The 17,305-nt window shown below is 39.2% G+C and overlaps 1 protein-coding gene across 1 annotated transcript in view; it reads right to left on the reverse strand.

Moving 5' to 3' along the window:
- Positions 1-288: 288 nt before the first annotated feature.
- Positions 289-17,305, reverse strand: part of LOC102492113 (spindlin-2B) — a 20,056-nt gene continuing 3,039 nt past the window's right edge. The window contains exons 4-5 of the transcript XR_001369426.2: positions 1,754-1,890; positions 289-538 (exon numbers count right to left, since the gene is read on the reverse strand). The gene's annotated coding sequence lies outside the window, so the exon portion shown is untranslated. The remainder of the gene's footprint in view (positions 539-1,753; positions 1,891-17,305) is intronic.

The raw sequence follows: 17,305 nt of genomic DNA on the forward strand, positions 1-17,305 counted from the left end.
CCAGTGGTGGTCCTGCCTCAAAGTTGCTTGTTGGCCACGAGGCTGGAGATGGAACTTATGCTTTGCTGGAGAGAGGAGGCCACTCTGTGGGGCAAGGAGGAATAGGAAATTAATAAAAGAAAGAAGAAGAGGAAAAAAATATCTGCCAACCTTTTTCAGAGGGGGAGCTCTGGGTTTGGGAGAGCTGGAGCTGGAGCTGGAGTTGGGGGCCAGTGTTGGCCCTGCCTCAAAGTCCCTTGCTGGAGGTGAAGCTGGGGCCACTAGTGGCTCTGCCTCAAAGTCCTTTGCTGGCCACTGGGCTGGAGATGGATCTGGGGCTCTGCTGGAGAGCGAAGGGCAGTCTGTGGGGCAAGGAGGAGTAGGAAATTAACAAAAGAATAAAGAATTCCAAAAACCACTGCCTTCCTTTTCCAAAGGGAAGCTCTCTGTTGGGAGAGCTGAAGCTGGGGATGGGGCCAGTGGTGGCCCTGTCTCAAAGTCTCTTGATAGCCAGGGTCTTGCAGATGGAGCTGTGGCTCTGCTGGAGATGGACGCCAGCCTGTAGGGCAAGGAGGAGTAGGAAATTAACGAAACAAAGAAGAAGAGCAAAAAAACCTGCCTACCTTTCTGAGAGAGAAGCACTCTGGGGTTGGGAGAGCTGGAGGTGGGCTGGGGCTAGTGGTGACACTGCCTTAAAGTTCCTTGGTTCTGCTGGAGAGCAGAAGCCAGTCTGTGTGACAAGGAGGAGTAGGAAATTAACAAAATAAAGAAAAAAATAACAAAAACATCTGCCTTTCTGAGAGGGTTCACTCCGTGGTTGGGAACTGGAGATGGGGCTGGGGCCGGTGGTTGGAGTGGTTGCCCTGCCTCAAAGTCCCTTGCAGTCCATGGGGCTGGAGATGGAGCTGAGCCTCTGCTGGAGAGCAGAGGTCAGTCTGTGGGGCAAGGAGGAGTAGAAAATTAGCAAAATAAAGAAGAGCAATAAAAACCTGCCTGTTCTGAGAGGGGAGTGCTCTGGATTTGGGTGAGCTGGATCTGGGGCCAGTAATGGCCCTGACTCAAAGTACCTTGTTGGCAATGTGGCTGGAGGTGATACTAGGCCTCTGCTGGAGAGTGGAGGCCAGTCTTAGAATGAGGAGGAGGAGGAAATTAACTAAAGAAAGAGGAAGAACCAAAAAACTGCCTACATTTCTGAGAGGGGAGAACTCTTGTGTTGGGAGAGCTAGAACTGGGGCTGAGGCCAGTAGTGTCCCTACCTCAAAGTTCCTTGCTGGCCACTAGTCTAGAGATGGAACTGGGGCTCTGCTGGAGAGGATAGGCTAGTTTGTAGGGCAAGAAGCATCAGGAAATTAACAAAAGAAAGAAGAAGAGAAAAAAATGCCTATCTTTCTGAGAAGGGTGTGCTTTGGGTTGGGAGAGATTGAGGCCAGTGGTGGTCCTGCCTCAAAGTCCCTTGTGGCCACAGATCAAGAGATGGAACTGGGGCTCTGCTGGAGATTGGAGGCCAGTCTGTGGAGCAAGGAAGAGTAGAAAATTAACAAAAGAAAGAAGAGCAAAAACAGACTGCCTTCCTTTCTGAGAGGAATGGGCTCTGGGTTTGTGTGAGCTGGAGCTGGGACTAGTGCCAGTGGTAGCCCTGCTTCAAAGTCTCTTGGTTGCCAGGGGCCTGTAGATGGAACTGGGGCTCTGCTGGAGAGCAGAGGCTGGTCTGTGTGGCAAGGAGGAGAATGAAATTAGCAAAAACATAAAAGAAGAAGTGCAAAATCCTGCCTACCTTACTGAGAGGAAAGTGTTCTGTGGTTGGTAGGGCTGGAGCTAAAGCTGGAGCCATTGGTGGCCCTGTCTCAAAGTCCTTTGCAGGCCACAGGGCTACAGATGAAACTAGCACTCTTCTGGAGTGTGGAGGCCAATCTGTGGGGCAAGGTGGAGTAGGAAATTAACAAACTAAAGAAGAAGAGCATAAAAAACTGCCTACCTTTCTGAGGGGGGAGGGCTCTGGGTTTGGAAGAGCTGGACCTGTGGCTGGGGCCAATGGTGGCCCTGCCTCAAAGTCCTTTGCTAAACAGGGTCCTGGAGATGGAAGTTGGGCTCTGCTGGAGAGTGGAGGCTAGTCTTTCTGAGAAGAGAGGACTCAGGATTTGGGAGAGGTGGAGCTTGTGCTGGGGCCAGTGGTGGCCATGCCTCAAAGTCTCTTTGCTAACCAGGGGCCTGGAGATGGATTTCCTGCTTTTAAGTTTTAAGCAAAGGTCTCTTAGTATTTTTTTTTTTAATTTATTAAACTAAGACTGCTTTTCTTGACATTAAAAAATATATTAAAAGACACTCGTTTATTGATCACAGTAATCTATAGTGTATCAGCTAGGTATTACTTTAGACTACATTCATTCTAATCAGTTTCATGCCTAAACCAGGCATGTGTTAACAGATATGTATATATCAGCTGAACTTGCTATTGAAAGTAGTAGTTAGATTAATTAAGATATTTTGTGATTCAATGAAATATCAGGGGAAAAGGAATGGAAAGCAACTCTAGAACCAGAGATAGTGTGGGAGGTGGGTGAGAAGTGGCAGAGGGTGAGAAATAGGGGAAAAATACTTACATATGTGTGTGTGTGTGAAACAAGAAATAGAAAATTATTCCAATGATAACATTTATGATTAAGCCACTATACAGTATATTCTGTACGGAAAATCACATTTTGTATGCTGTGATGATGAGTAAATGTAAAATAAATAAATTTTAAAAAGAAGGGAAAGAAGTCTTATCTTTCTGGTGGACATAAGGGGGTACTCTGAGTTTGGGAGTTGGCACTGGGGCTGGAGCTGATGGACAGTCCTGCCTCAGTTTCCCTGAGTGTGTATGGGTCAGCAGACAGAGGTGGGCTCTGCTTGAGAGCTAAGAACTGCCCCATGGGGGATGGGAGAGTAAAGAATTAGACAAAGAAAGAATAGAAAAAAAGAAAAAAAAAACCTAACTTTCTGGTGGACAAGAGGGGAGACTCTGAAGCTGGGAACTAGGACTGGGGCTGTGGCTGATAGACAGTCCTGCCTCAGTTTTCTTGACTGGGCAAGTGGCTACAGGCAGTTAGGAGAATGATTTTCTTTGCTGGAGACTCATGTTAGAAAACCATTGGGGACATTCTTACACAGACAATATATTGACATTTTTTATGATATAATTTTCATTTAAGTAGAAAAACTGGTAGAATTAATAATAATGAATTGCTGCTTTGTGTGTTGACTTTGTCAATGGAAAATAACTCTAAAAAATTAATAGTTAATTATTAATGTGGTTTATTTCTAAGCAGAATATGAGCGACCTAGGCCTGCAGAGGAGGCATACATGACTTTCTCGGGGTGATCAGGTACAGGGCTTCCTTTTATCTGATTTTGAGAGTGACAGATAGAATTGTGAAGAGATTTCCATTGGTCTTGCCCCAAAAGGTGAAATATATGGAAGTGGGAGCTTGTACCAGGTTATAGGTAGATTTCACAATTTTTAGGTTGGTGATTGGAAGGGAAGATCTGCATCCTGGGAAGAGATTGGTAAAAGAAATGCTTAATCTACATCTCAAGAAAAGGGAAGTTCTGAGTCTTGGAAAGAAATAAGCAAAAGAATATACTGTAATTGGTTGAAATATACATCTAAAAGATACTATGCCAGGGACAGGATGTAGGAAGAATCCTGTTAATGGAAAAAATGATCTGTTAATGTTTGTGGGCATGACTCCCACTAGACCCTCTGGATAGGACTTAGGAAAAATAGAGAAAAAGAGTCAGACTTCTGCCCACAACTTGATGATGCCAATATTTAAACTAAAAGATTCCTTCATACTGAAAAATAATATGTAAGAAAATTGGAAGACAAATTCTAAAACTGATAGGAATTACTACTTGTCTTGATAAATTTACTTCAAAATGGAACTATTAAGGCAGATTAAATTCATTACATTTCACTGTAGAAAATGAGTGATAGATAATACTTAAAAGTACAAATACAAAAGTTACTCAATATGTTGAGTAGTAACAATGATATAATACAATATTAGGTTGTCGGGAAGGTCATGGCATTCTTTATGTTTTTCTATGCAAAACATGTGTCATGACTTCCTCAACAATAGTATGAGATAATAGAACTGTAAATTGGAAAATATTTTAAAAATCACCTCATCACAAGTACTATATTTGATTCCTCCTCCTTGGACACCAGGCTGGTTGTCTGGGACTTTAAGGCGAACTCCCTACCCCACCCCACCCGCAAATCAGATTGAGCCGGCCAGTAGTTCCAGACACCAGGAGCATTAAGGCTGCAGGCCAGACCCCTCTGAACCTTCACACATTCTGACCATTCCTCCTCCTTGGACCCCAGGTAGGTTGTCTGGGACTTTAAGGTGAACACCAACCCCACCTCAGCTTTCACTGCAAAAGTGTGCCACGAGAATTTCAGACACCAGGCGGACTGAGGCTGCAGGCCCAACCAACCTGGTCCTGTCACTTATCCTCTGGCCCTTTCCCACTAACCTTTGGACTCTCTGAATTTTGGTGATTTGAATAGCGCATGGCAGGCAAAGCGCCATGCAATTTACTTTTTTTGCTTTGTTTTTCTTTGCTCTTGAGGTGTTGCTTATTAGGTCAGTTGGAGGCTCACCACTCCTTAGAAAGAGGGAGGACTTTGGGCCATCCAGGACTAGTGACAACAGTTAATGGTAATTGTGAGCAACAGGTAGGCCAACCATAAGAGAAATCATCAATTTTCTAAGCCTGTACAACCGAATCTCTAACGTAGAAGACAAAACATCTGACCTAGATAAAAGTATCAAGAAGATTGAGAAAACAACCATGAAAAATGAGGATAATATACGAGGAATACTGGACACCATCAAGCGCCCCAACATTCGGATAATTGGTATTCCGGAGGAGGAAGAAAATAATAAGGGCCTGGAAAATTTATTCCATGAGATCCTGGAAGAAAACTTTCCAAATCTAGAAAGGCATTCAAATATCCAGACCCAAGAAATACAGAGGACCCCAAGTAGAATCAACCCAAGAAGATCATCTCCAAGGCACATCATAGCCAGACTGGCAAAAACAACAGATAAAGACAAGATACTAAAGTTGGCAAGAGGGAAACGCCAGGTTACTTACAAAGGTCACCCCATCAGGCTAACATCGGATCTCTCAGCAGAAACAATGCAGGAAAGGAAAGAATGGGGAAGCATAGTCAAAGTGTTGAGTGAAAAACAATTTCAACCAAGAATACTATACCCGGCAAAATTATCTTTTATATGGGAAAAAAAGATAAAAACATTCTCAAATAAACAAAATTTGAAGGAATTTACCAACACCAGACCAGCTCTTCAAGAGGTTTTGAAGGGAGTACTATACCAGGAAAACTAAAAAATCAGAGACAGTTATACGAGAACAAAAAACAACTAAGAAAATGGCTCACTTAATGATAGGATCAGGTATGGAAATATCGATAATTACATTGAATGTCAATGGATTAAATTCCCCAGTTAAGAGACATAGACTAGCTGAATGGATAAGAAAACAGAAACCCTCTATCTGTTGCCTACAAGAAACTCACTTTATGGATAAAGATATACATAGACTAAAAGTCAAGGGCTGGAAAAAGATATTCCATGCAAATGGAAATCAGAAAAAGGCTGGAGTAGCGATATTGATCTCAGACAAAATAGATTTTAAAACAAAGACTGTAAGAAGAGACAAAGAAGGGCATTATATAATAGTAGATGGGGTAATCCAGCAAGAAGATATAACCCTTATAAATATCTACGCACCCAACTCAGGTGCGCCTAAATATGTGAAGGAAAGACTGCTGGAGCTAAAAGGAGACATAGGGAAAAATACTATAATTGTTGGAGATCTCAACACCCCGTTATCTCCTATAGACAGATCTTCTAGACAGAAAATAAATAGAGAGATACAGGACTTAAATGATACTATAAATGGAATGGGCTTGACAGATATCTATAGAACTTTCCACCCTACATCCACAACATATACATTTTTCTCACCCCGACATGGAACCTTTTCAAAGATAGATCATATATTAGGACACAAATCAAGCCTTTACAGATTCAAAGGCATAGAAACTGTACCCAGCATCTTCTCTGACCATGATGGAATTAAACTCAAGATTAATTTCAAGAAACAACCCCGAAAACACACGAACACATGGAAACTGAACAACCTACTTCTGAATGACTTCTTCACTACTGAAGAAATTAAGGCTGAAATAAACAAATTTATGGAAACAAATGATAATGAGGACACAAGTGTCCAGAACCTATGGGACACAGCAAAAGCAGTCATAAGAGGGAAATTCATAGCAATTAGTGCACATAAGAAAAGGATGGAAAGATGGCAAGTAGATAACTTATCATCATGCCTCAGAGAACTGGAAAAACAACAACAAACGAACCCCCAAAATGCCAGGCGAAAAGAAATAATAAAGGTTCGAGCAGAAATAAATGAAATAGAAAATAAACGAACCATACAGAAAATAAATGAAAGCAAAAGCTGGTTCTTTGAAAAGATCAACAAGATTGATACTCCATTGGCTAGACTGATCAAGAAGAAGAAAGAAAGAAACCAGATTAATCAAATATGTGATGAAACAGGCAATATTACCACGGACATAGCAGAAATACATAATATCATTAGAGGATACTATGAGCGACTTTACGCCAACAAACAAGATAACCTGGAGGAGATGGACAAATTCCTGGATGCATATAAACTACCAAGATTGGATCAGGAAGACATAGAGAATCTGAATAGACCTATAACAAGCCAGGAGATTGAATCAGTAATTAATAATCTCCCAACAAAGAAAAGCCCAGGCCCAGATGGCTTCACTTGTGAATTCTACAAAACTTTCAAGGAAGAATTAACCCCTATCTTACTAAAATTATTTCTAAAGATTCAAAAGGAAGGAAACCTTCCAAATTCATTTTATGAAGCCTCCATCATCCTCATCCCCAAAACAGATAAGGATATGACAAAAAAGGAAAACTACAGACCAATATCATTGATGAATATAGATGCGAAAATTCTCAACAAGATACTCGCAAATCGTATCCAACAACATATAACAAAGATCATTCATCACGACCAGGTAGGCTTTATACCAGGGATGCAAGGGTGGTTCAATATACGCAAGACCATAAATGTAATACACCACATTAACAGAAAGAAAGATAAAAACCATATGATCATCTCAATTGATGCGGAGAAAGCGTTTGATAAAATACAACATCCTTTTATGATTAAGACTCTCAGTAAGATTGGTATAGAAGGGTCATTTCTGAACACAATAAAAGCAATCTATGAAAAACCTACAGCTAATATTATACTGAATGGGGAAAAGCTGAAAGCTTTTCCTCTGAAAACAGGTACTAGGCAAGGCTGCCCACTTTCTCCACTGCTCTTTAATATAGTACTGGAAGTCTTAGCTATTGCAATCAGAGAAGAGAACAGTATTAAAGGCATTCGAATAGGCAAAGAAGAGTTGAAAATATCTTTATTTGCAGATGACATGATGGTATACTTAGAAGACCCAAAGGTATCCATGAAAAAACTGCTTGAAGTAATAAGTGAATACAGTAAGGTGGCAGGATACAAAATCAATATCCAAAAATCTATAGCATTTCTATTTATGAACAACAAGTTGAATGAAGCAGAGCTGAAGAAAGGAATCCCTTTCACCGTAGCCACAAGATGTATAAGATATCTAGGGATAAACCTAACTAAGAAAGTCAAAGACCTTTATAAAGAAAACTACGAGAATCTTAAAAAAGACATTGAAAGTGACATAAAAAAGTGGAAGGACATCCCATGCTCCTGGATTGGTAGAATTAACATAATCAAAATGGCAATTCTACCCAAATTAATCTACATGTTTAATGCAATTCCAATCAAAATACCAGAGATATTCTTCAGAGATCTAGAAAAGACAATTATAGAATTTGTCTGGAACCATAAAAGACCTCGTATTGCAAAAGCAATCCTGCGTAAGAAGAATGGAGTAGGAGGCATATCACTCCCTGATCCCAAGATATACTATAAAGCTGTGGTCATCAAAACAGCATGGTATTGGCATAAAAACAGACATGTGGACCAATGGAAGAGAATAGAGACCCCAGAAATAACTCCCAAAGCTTATAGCCAACTGATCTTTGACAAAGGATATCAGTCAATCCATTGGGAAAAGGAAAACCTCTTTAGTAAATGGTGCTGGAAAAACTGGGTATCCACCTGCAGAAAGATGAAACTGAACCCCCATCTTTCACCATTAACAACAGTCAACTCAAAATGGATCAAAGATCTGAACCTAAGACCTCAGACAATAAAACTACTTGTGGAAAATGCTGGGGAAACTCTGGGAGACATTGGAGTAGGCAAAGACTTCTTAAATAAGACTCCCAAAGCACAGGCAATAATCCCTAAAATAGACAAGTGGGACTATATTAGACTAAGAAGTTTCTGCACAGCAAAGGACACAGTAACAAGTGTGAACCGACAACCCTCAGAATGGGAAAATATTTTTGTTAAATATGCCTCAGACAAGGGACTGATAACGAGAATACATAGGGAACTCAAGTGCCTTATGCGAAAAAAAATGATTAACCCGATTAAAAGATGGGAAAGTGAGCTGAACAAAAGTCTCTCTAAGGAAGACATACGAACAGCCAAAAAGCATATGAGGAAATGCTCAACATCCCTCATCATAAGGGAGATGCAGATAAAAACCACAATGAGATACCACCTAACCCCTGTCAGAATGGCAAAGATTAAGAATATAAAAAGTGATAAGTGTTGGCGGGGATGTGGTGAAAAGGGAACCCTCCTACACTGTTGGTGGGAATGTAAACTAGTTCAACCACTGTGGAGAACAATATGGAGGTTCCTCAAAGATCTACAAATAGAACTACCATTTGATCCAGCAATCCCACTTCTGGGTATTTACCCAAAAGACAGGAGAACGCTCAGTCAGAAAAGTGCTTGCACATCCATGTTTATTGCAGCATTATTCACAATTGCCAAGACATGGAACCAACCTAAATGTCCACAAACTGATGAATGGATTGGAAAAGTGTGGTGTCTATACTCTATGGAATACCACTCAGCCATAAAAAATAACAAGACCCTGGAATTTGATAGAAAGTGGTCAGATATGGAGGATCTATTGCTGTGTAAAGTAAGCCAGGCTATGAAAGAATGATATTGTATGTATCCACTTAATATATACCGACTATCCGAACTCTATTGTAGAGAGCGAAAAATTGAAGGACATAGAAACAGTGAAGGTACTTAACGAGAATAGGACAGTGTGGAATGGGGGACGGTAGTGAAGAGAAGAGGATAGAGAAAGACAGCAAGAGAACAATAGAGAGGCAGGATGTTAGTGAGAAACAGATATGGCTTATTTCTTGTTTATGACAACATGTATAGTATTCTCAACTGGATTGGTCTGAGAAGTATTTCATGATGGGTAAAGTCTTTTTACAAGCAAAATGAGAAATAGTCATTGACTGTTATAAAAAATAATTAGAATAATAAAAATAATGATTGGGGAAAACATAGAAAAGATATTGAATGTTGAAGTGGGAAGATTAATGTCTCTGTACTGAGGGACATGCATGGCATTCCCTTTTGAAAAAACAATGTAATACACTGTAAAGTTATATGTAATCCAATGTAATATAAAGAAGATTATGATGATGATAATAAAAAAAATAAAAAAAGCAATGTAATACATTGTAAAGTTATATGTAATCCAATGTTCTACAAAGATTATGATGATAATAAAAATAAAAATCAAAAATCAAAAAAAAAGAAAAATAATGTGTCATGACTTTCTGGACAACCCAATATTATGGGATATAGAATTGTAAATTGGAAAATATTTTTTAAAATCACCTCATCACAAATACTATTTTTGCCTTTTTTGTTCATTTTTATGACCCTATGGTATAGATATAAAACCTTTATTTTTTGGTAAAAATCAATATCTTCTTGAGAGGCCTCCATGAAAAACTCATGCCATATAGGATATATTATATTGCCAGAGAGTTATTCCTAAATGTGAAAATACATGTATAAACAGTCAGTGGTAGTAGTTAAATTATACCTCCAATCATCACCAACTTGATTGAGCATTAATAGGAAAGAATGGGTCAGAGGGTGGAACAATGGTAAAATACAAAGCTTTGCAAGGCTGACCTGCATTGGAAAGTTGAAGGTTTACATCTGGAGATCTCCCTGACTATGTCAGGCACATGTGATGATCCAGGGCTGGCTAACGGTGGAATATATTGGAGTATGAGGACATGGCTGGGCTACTGTCTCTGTTTCTTTCTCGGTACCTTTCTCATGATTGAAAGAAATGAATAAACTTAGAAGATAGAAAAGAAAGAATAATAATTTTTCTGATATACATTTAATTGTTCTTGAATGAACCTTGAAATAATATTTTAATATTTTACATATACCACTAATCATATCTTTGCTTTGAGAGTTGGTGCAAGATAGTACATCTTCAGGGAAAAGATGGTAATTTTAAAAAATACAACAAAAATAAATTATTGATTCAAATTAAGGTCTATTTTCCAGATAAAAATATTGTATGTAATTTGATGATGAAATTATATTCTGGAAAAAAGGTAATAATGCTTTACTTTCTAAAATTAAAAATATGGAAAATCATTGGTTAAAGAGACTTGTATGAGAGTACTTTACAAAGTCTTTTTAAAAAATGGGGACTGGATGGTGACACAGAACTAAAGTAAATTGCTCTGAGAGTCTGGCCTATGTGAAAAGGTCCTGAGTTCACATCCCAAGACCTCCCTGGGTACACTGGGCATGTGTGTGTCCATGATCCAAGGCTGACTGAGACTGGGGTTGGATCATGGTGTCAAGACTTTGTTGGAAATGTTACCTCTCTCTCTCTCTTTCTCTCACTTATGGAATAAATAAACTTTAAAAAAAGGGTTTGTGGAAAAAAAATTGAATTTAAAAATGAGTTTACTTTGGTGAAAAACTTTGAACTCCATGTATAGTTTTCCATAATATTAATTTTACATTAACTTTTTTGGAGAAGTTTTCTTTTTGTTTGTTTGTTTTTGTTTTTGTTTTTGTTTTTTTGCTATAGGGTGTGTGCGCTCGCCAGACAGACAGACACAGAGAGATAGAAAGCGAGAAATCACCCCTCAGAGGGAATGGCCACGCCACAATCCCTTCTCCTCCATTCTCCTCTCAGGATCTTGGGCACGCATGCACACGCGCCCAGCGTGAGTTTAAGTCACCAGGTCTGGGACTTGAACCGTGGTCGACTACGTGGGAATCCAGTGACATAGCCATTACGCTAACTGCTGGTTCCAATTTTACATTTTTTGAAAACTCACTATAGCTAGTAGATCATTACACTTGTAGGGCTCTAAAGGTAAAAGACATTACACAACCTCCTGGAGAGCATCCATAACAAAATTTTGTTTAATTTCTCACTCGAAAGACACCGATTTGTGTACTAGCTAGTATAAAGGACCAAGTAGAATACCCAAGCTATAACAAAGTGTTCAAAATTTCCAAATGATCCAGTTAGGTACTGGGCCTCCTTTTTGTTGCTGGGGTTACTGAAGAGATAATTTTTCTTCTACTGCCTGAGGAATGAGTAAAGTAAATTTGCCTACAAATCCCATAGAAATATTACTGGCAAATAGGCTTTAGAATTTTGTCTGAGATTTTCAGTAACACTTACTAAGGATAATAACACATGAGGGCTACTGAGACTGAGGCTTGTGATTGTCAACCATCAAAATGTCATATATATAGTGAAAGTTTTCAAAATCCGAGTACAGGAATATTTGTATTAAGTTCTGACCAATTCAATTTTGGTAAATGGGAGTGGAGTTTAGATAAACTGGGAGAGCACTACAAATAGAGGTTTTTTCACATGAATGCAAACAGATCTTAATATTCAGATGCCAGTAGTATGAGGGAAAAAGTGTATGTGCCAAACAGTGTGCCATCAGTTTGTGTAATGGACTCAGATAGAACAGGGAATGATGGCAGGGGAGAGAGAAAGAAATGGGGGATTGGGGGAGGAGGAGGTTGCTCTGGGCACCTGGAAGTGGTGGGGAGAGAGTGGAGATCCCAAGGTGATTTCCTACCTCAGTCACACCAGAGTCATAATGTTTGCAACAGCTGGGACCATAGGCCAAACACCTACATTTATTTTACAATAATCCACTATAAGCTTTGAGATTCCATTAGATTTTTCACTGGGCATACAAGACTGTTCTATAGAAATCTTGCATCTCTTACTATTAGTGCTTCCCTGAAGTATTTAATCAGAACTTTTATTTTTCCATCCTGAAAGTATATGTTTGTATTGGACCATCCAGGAAGAAACAGGGAGGCTAGTGGGAGAGTCATGCATGTATCCCACTAGCACTTTTCTACATATGGTTGAATTTCATCTGGCACTTACAGGACATGAAAATACAAGCATCAGTCCCTAGTATATATTGAGATGTTGAGATAGCATCAAGGATGTGCAGAACTGAACTAAAAACTTACACTCATGAGACTGACTTCTTTTTTTCTATTCTAAACCAAACCAGTTATTTGATTCTGCATGCCTTTTCTCCCCACAAGTCTGATAAAAAAGTGACTTGGCCATCTTATCTAACAGAGACAACAGCTGATTATTTTTCTCACCAGATTTTCTCCAGCCTACTCAGATGGGTACAAAAGGCATTTGATCTCCAAGGAAACAGAAAGCCCTCAATCCCATTTCTAATCATTCTCCTTACAGAAATTGTGATTAAGTTAAAGGGAAAGGAGGAATAAGGGAAGGAATCATTACTAAAATGAAATGTAAAGAGCACAGTGCTCTGTGCCATTAGAAAGGCATTTGCTTTTGAGTCTCTATAGTATAGTGGCTGGGGGATCTCATCAGATCAAACTTCGAAATTTGTGCTGATTCTCTTTGTATCAGGTGGCAAAGCTTTCATTGTTGACACCATCATTTTACCCTTATAGAATGTCGAACTTAGTAGTGACAGTTACAATGACTTTCAGCTAGGGCTATAAGTTTGGTACGCTCTAACTTAGCACACACAGCAGAAAACTTATTTGAGACATTCAGCATAACCTAAGATAGAAAAGTAATATTTCTGTTTTTCTCATGTAATTTTAACATAAGAACTAAGGGAATTTTCCAGAGTGATGGGATGGATTGCTCACAAGTATTTATCTACATTTCTTCAGGTCAGTTTCTCACTCTTCAGTTGGAAACTTTTTCAGCATTATATTCCCCATCTTGGATAGTAAGAGTCCAAATACTATTAAAAATACTCATTTATAGTATATATAGAATTGTGTTTGCTTTAGAAATATCCCCCTAAAAGCCAAAGCTCCTTTAAGCAGCCAATATCCACTACAAAGAACAACCAACCAAACAAAAGCCCCTGAGTTATTTACTGTTATCTCCCAGAATGTATAAGGCTTGCATGTTCAACTGAAGGGTGAGATTCATGAAGCCAAGAAATATTTATAGAGCATTCCATAAGTGCCAAGTATTCGTCTTAATTTTTTAAAAAGTATTATTTATTTATCATTACTATTATTTTAAAATTTTATTTAGACACTCACCAGAGGGTGAAAGAGAGAGAGAGGGAAAGTGAGAGGGCATGGCCATGGGGTGCAGGAGTTTACCCTCGGTCAGCCATGCTCTAATCCAGCACTCCAGCCACCATGCCACTTACTGGCCTGCCAGATACTTTTCTTTTTCTTTCTTTCTTTCTTTTTTTTTTGTTTTTGTTTTTGAGAGATTTTTGCTATAGGGTCATAATGGTGAAGGTTTACTTTTCTTTTCTTTTCTTTTCTTTTTTTGGAGAGGTTTTTTTGTTTGTTTGTTTGTTTGTTTTGCTATAGGGCACGTGCACTCACCAGAAAGACAGAGACAGAGAGACAGAAAGTGAGAAATAACTGCCCCAAGGGCGATAGCCACACTGCAATCCCTTCTCCTCCATCCTCCTCTTGGGATCTTGGACACGCACACACATGCACCCGGCATGAGTTTAAGTCGCCGGGTCCAGGACTCGAACCGCAGTCGTCTACATGGGAGTCTAGCGACATAGCCATTATGCTAACTGCTGGTCCCCCTGCTACATACTGTTCCGAGTATTTCAGATACATCAAAGAATTCAGAAACTAGTAAACATGTCCACACAGGGCTTACATTTTGGAAAGGGGAAAACAATACCTTAACTAGTAAATGTTAAAAGTTGGTATATGTTACAGAAAAGACAGAGTAAGGTGACAACATTTTTATTGACCATGAGATCTCTTATTTTGTGAATGGCTTTTTCATACTTTTTGCACAGTTTCTATAGGCTATTTTTTTTTCTGCTTATAACATTATTATTGGGGACAGCAGGTGGCCTTGGTGGTTAAGGTGCTGAACTTTCAAATGGCTGACTGCAGTTCATATTATGGACCTGGTGGCTTGAAAACCCTGTGGATGCATATGTGTGCATGCCCAAAATCTTGGAAAGAAATGGAGAAGGGATTGTAGCATGGCCATCCTCCTGGGGAGGTGATTTCTCACTTTCCCTCTCACTGTCTATCTTTGTTTATCTCTGATAAATGCACATGCCCTATGGCAAAAATCTCAAAAAAAAAAAAAAGAAAGAAAAGAGAATATATTATTATTTTCTTTAATCATTGTAAATATCTAATTTTGTGAAACAGATTTATTTTTCTCTCACTTTGTATAGGGCAATTCTTGCAATTAGGGGATTGTATATTTTTATATAGAATATTTTATTCTTCAGTACTTGTGCATTTTCTGAGTATAAATAAAATCTTCCCCATTAATAGAATAAAAACTATATTCTCTCCCTTTTTACTATAAAATTTTTACAAATGCTGCTTTAAAAGAGTAGTTATTAAGCATTTCATTCTTGAAATTTATTTTGTATGTAAGGTCTAATGAAATGTTTAAGATTATTTTGAATATATCAATAAGCAGTTAATCCAGTAGCATTTATTGAATGAAACATTATTCCCATTATTCCTCTGAAATGTGACCTCTGTTATGATTCAACTATCCTATGTATAAATGTATTTCTGGGATATTCTGATTGTTCATTGTTATATTTGATAACTCTTTTTCCATTTTGGCACCTCTTAAAGACTATTTCCCAATGCCGGGGGCATAGCACAATGGTTAGAGGAGTTTGAAACCACAGGGTCAACCAGGGTTTGAATTCTGAAAAAAAAAAAAAAAACAATGAAGAGTAGAAAACATGCTGAGAATGTGTACATTCTTGACCCCCAAACTAACAAGACAGAGAAAGAGAAAAGTAGGATTGGCAGTAAAACCATACCTCACTGCAGGGAGGGGTACTTAACCTTTCTCATTTTCTATGTAAAGGAACTTAAAGGTAATTAAAAAAATATATAATTACTCAGAGCTGCCAAAGGATCCTGTTAAAATATAAAATGAATCATGTTGATAGTCTGCTATAAGTGCAAAAATGGCTCCCATCATATTCAGTTACAAGCCAAATTCCATTGTTGACCCTACAGGACTCTAACCTATGTACTTCTCTCTGTCTCCATTATCTCTCTGAAATAACTTCCTACTGTTGTCTACCTTGTTCAATCAGGTCCAAACATGCTGGCATCTTCCCTGCTTCTCAAACTTACCCAGACTACTCCTCCTTTGGGGCCTCAGCACTTTCTGTCCTTGTACCAGGGATGTTCCTTTAGCAGCCAGCAACAGGGCTGTTTCTCTCATTGCCTTCAGGTCTTTACTCAAAAGTCAAGTTCTCAGGAGAACTTCCCTGGCCACCCTATCTTTCTAATTTCAGCCGCCTCCCAGGAATTTGATTTCCCCATTTCTTGCTTTATTTTCTTCCTTCTTAGTGCTTGTCATTATGAAAAGACTTAGTATTTACATATTTGTCTTGACTATTGTCTGTGTCCCACAAAAGAAAAAGAAAGTTCAAGGGTAAGTTATTTATTTATTTATTTTAAATTCATTTTTATTTTGTTTTGTTTGTGCTCCTGGTGTTAATTACTATATCATCAGTACCTGTGCCTGGAAGAAGTGCCTGGGAGAGAGAGCTCATCCAAGTAAGTTGGATGAAGAAAAAATAAAATTACAAGGCAAATTGGGCCAAAGCAAGTTAAAGGGGGCAGTCTTCCCTGAGTCTAGCCCCAAAGCACAAATGCCTTCAGGGGACAACCATGAATTTTATTAGAGTGAAACAGTCCAGCATGGACTGTGGCCAACTGGAGAGGGCATTCTGAGTCTAAAACGTGCTGAACCCTACCTCAGACCAAGCTGCTTCTATCCTTATTGGAATGTGGGCCCTAATCCTCATGAGTTTTTGTTTTCAAGAGGAGCCAGAAATATGGATATTCACTATGCAATATTTTCCAAATATCTAAAATATCTAATTTAAAAGAGAAAAACAAAAGCACAGTGATCAAACAAAACATGACAGCTGACTGAAATTGGTCCCTGGATAGTCTGCTAGTGTTCACTGGACTAAATTTTATGATTTACAAAAGAAAATCAATCCCTGCTATGGTGGAGTAGGCTTGCCTTGTGCAATTCTTTAGGTAGAAAACCTCAGGTCATGGTGGAGGAATGAACTGGAGCTATCATCTTTTTTCAATTCTTTGAAACTCTTTCTCTTATCCACTGTTTGTGGAGTTAGCCTGGCCAGTAGAGAGAGTCACCAGCACTCTTTCTTTGAGGGAGGGGGCATAGTTTAGCGGGAGTGGTGAGAGGGATTTTTGGAATAGGAGTGGGGAAAGACAAGGAGAAGAAAAGGTCTCAGACACGTGTAGTAGATACCATAGTCTGAGGAACTTTACTGAGATTGTCACTTTTTCTCTCCACTAGTCATGACACCCACCATATGCACTATACAGCTAAAGGGGTTAGTGATAAAGAGTCACAACTCCCAGCCTAACTGCCCCGGGATATCTACCTCATCTGGGAACAAAGAGCTGCACAAACATCATCATTCGTCACAGCACCCAGTGAGCTTGGGGTGGGCAGGACTGCTGCCAGAAAGTATCTGTGGGGGGTAAATAGCCACCAGCTTTGGGGGTGCACTAGCCAGAATGGGGATTCTGGGGATAGCAGGCCTCCCTTTGGTGAAACATTGGTAGGAGTTACCTGAGTGTTTCAGGTAGCTACTGAAAGAAGCATATGTAGTCGTCCATTTCCCGTGCCCTGGAGAGAGACAATAAGCTCAGTTCCCTGATGTCCAGCTTC

The sequence above is a fragment of the Tupaia chinensis genome, unplaced genomic scaffold, assembly GCF_000334495.1.
Source record: "Tupaia chinensis unplaced genomic scaffold, TupChi_1.0 Scaffold142763_1, whole genome shotgun sequence".
Classification (NCBI taxonomy): Eukaryota; Metazoa; Chordata; class Mammalia; order Scandentia; family Tupaiidae; genus Tupaia; species Tupaia belangeri.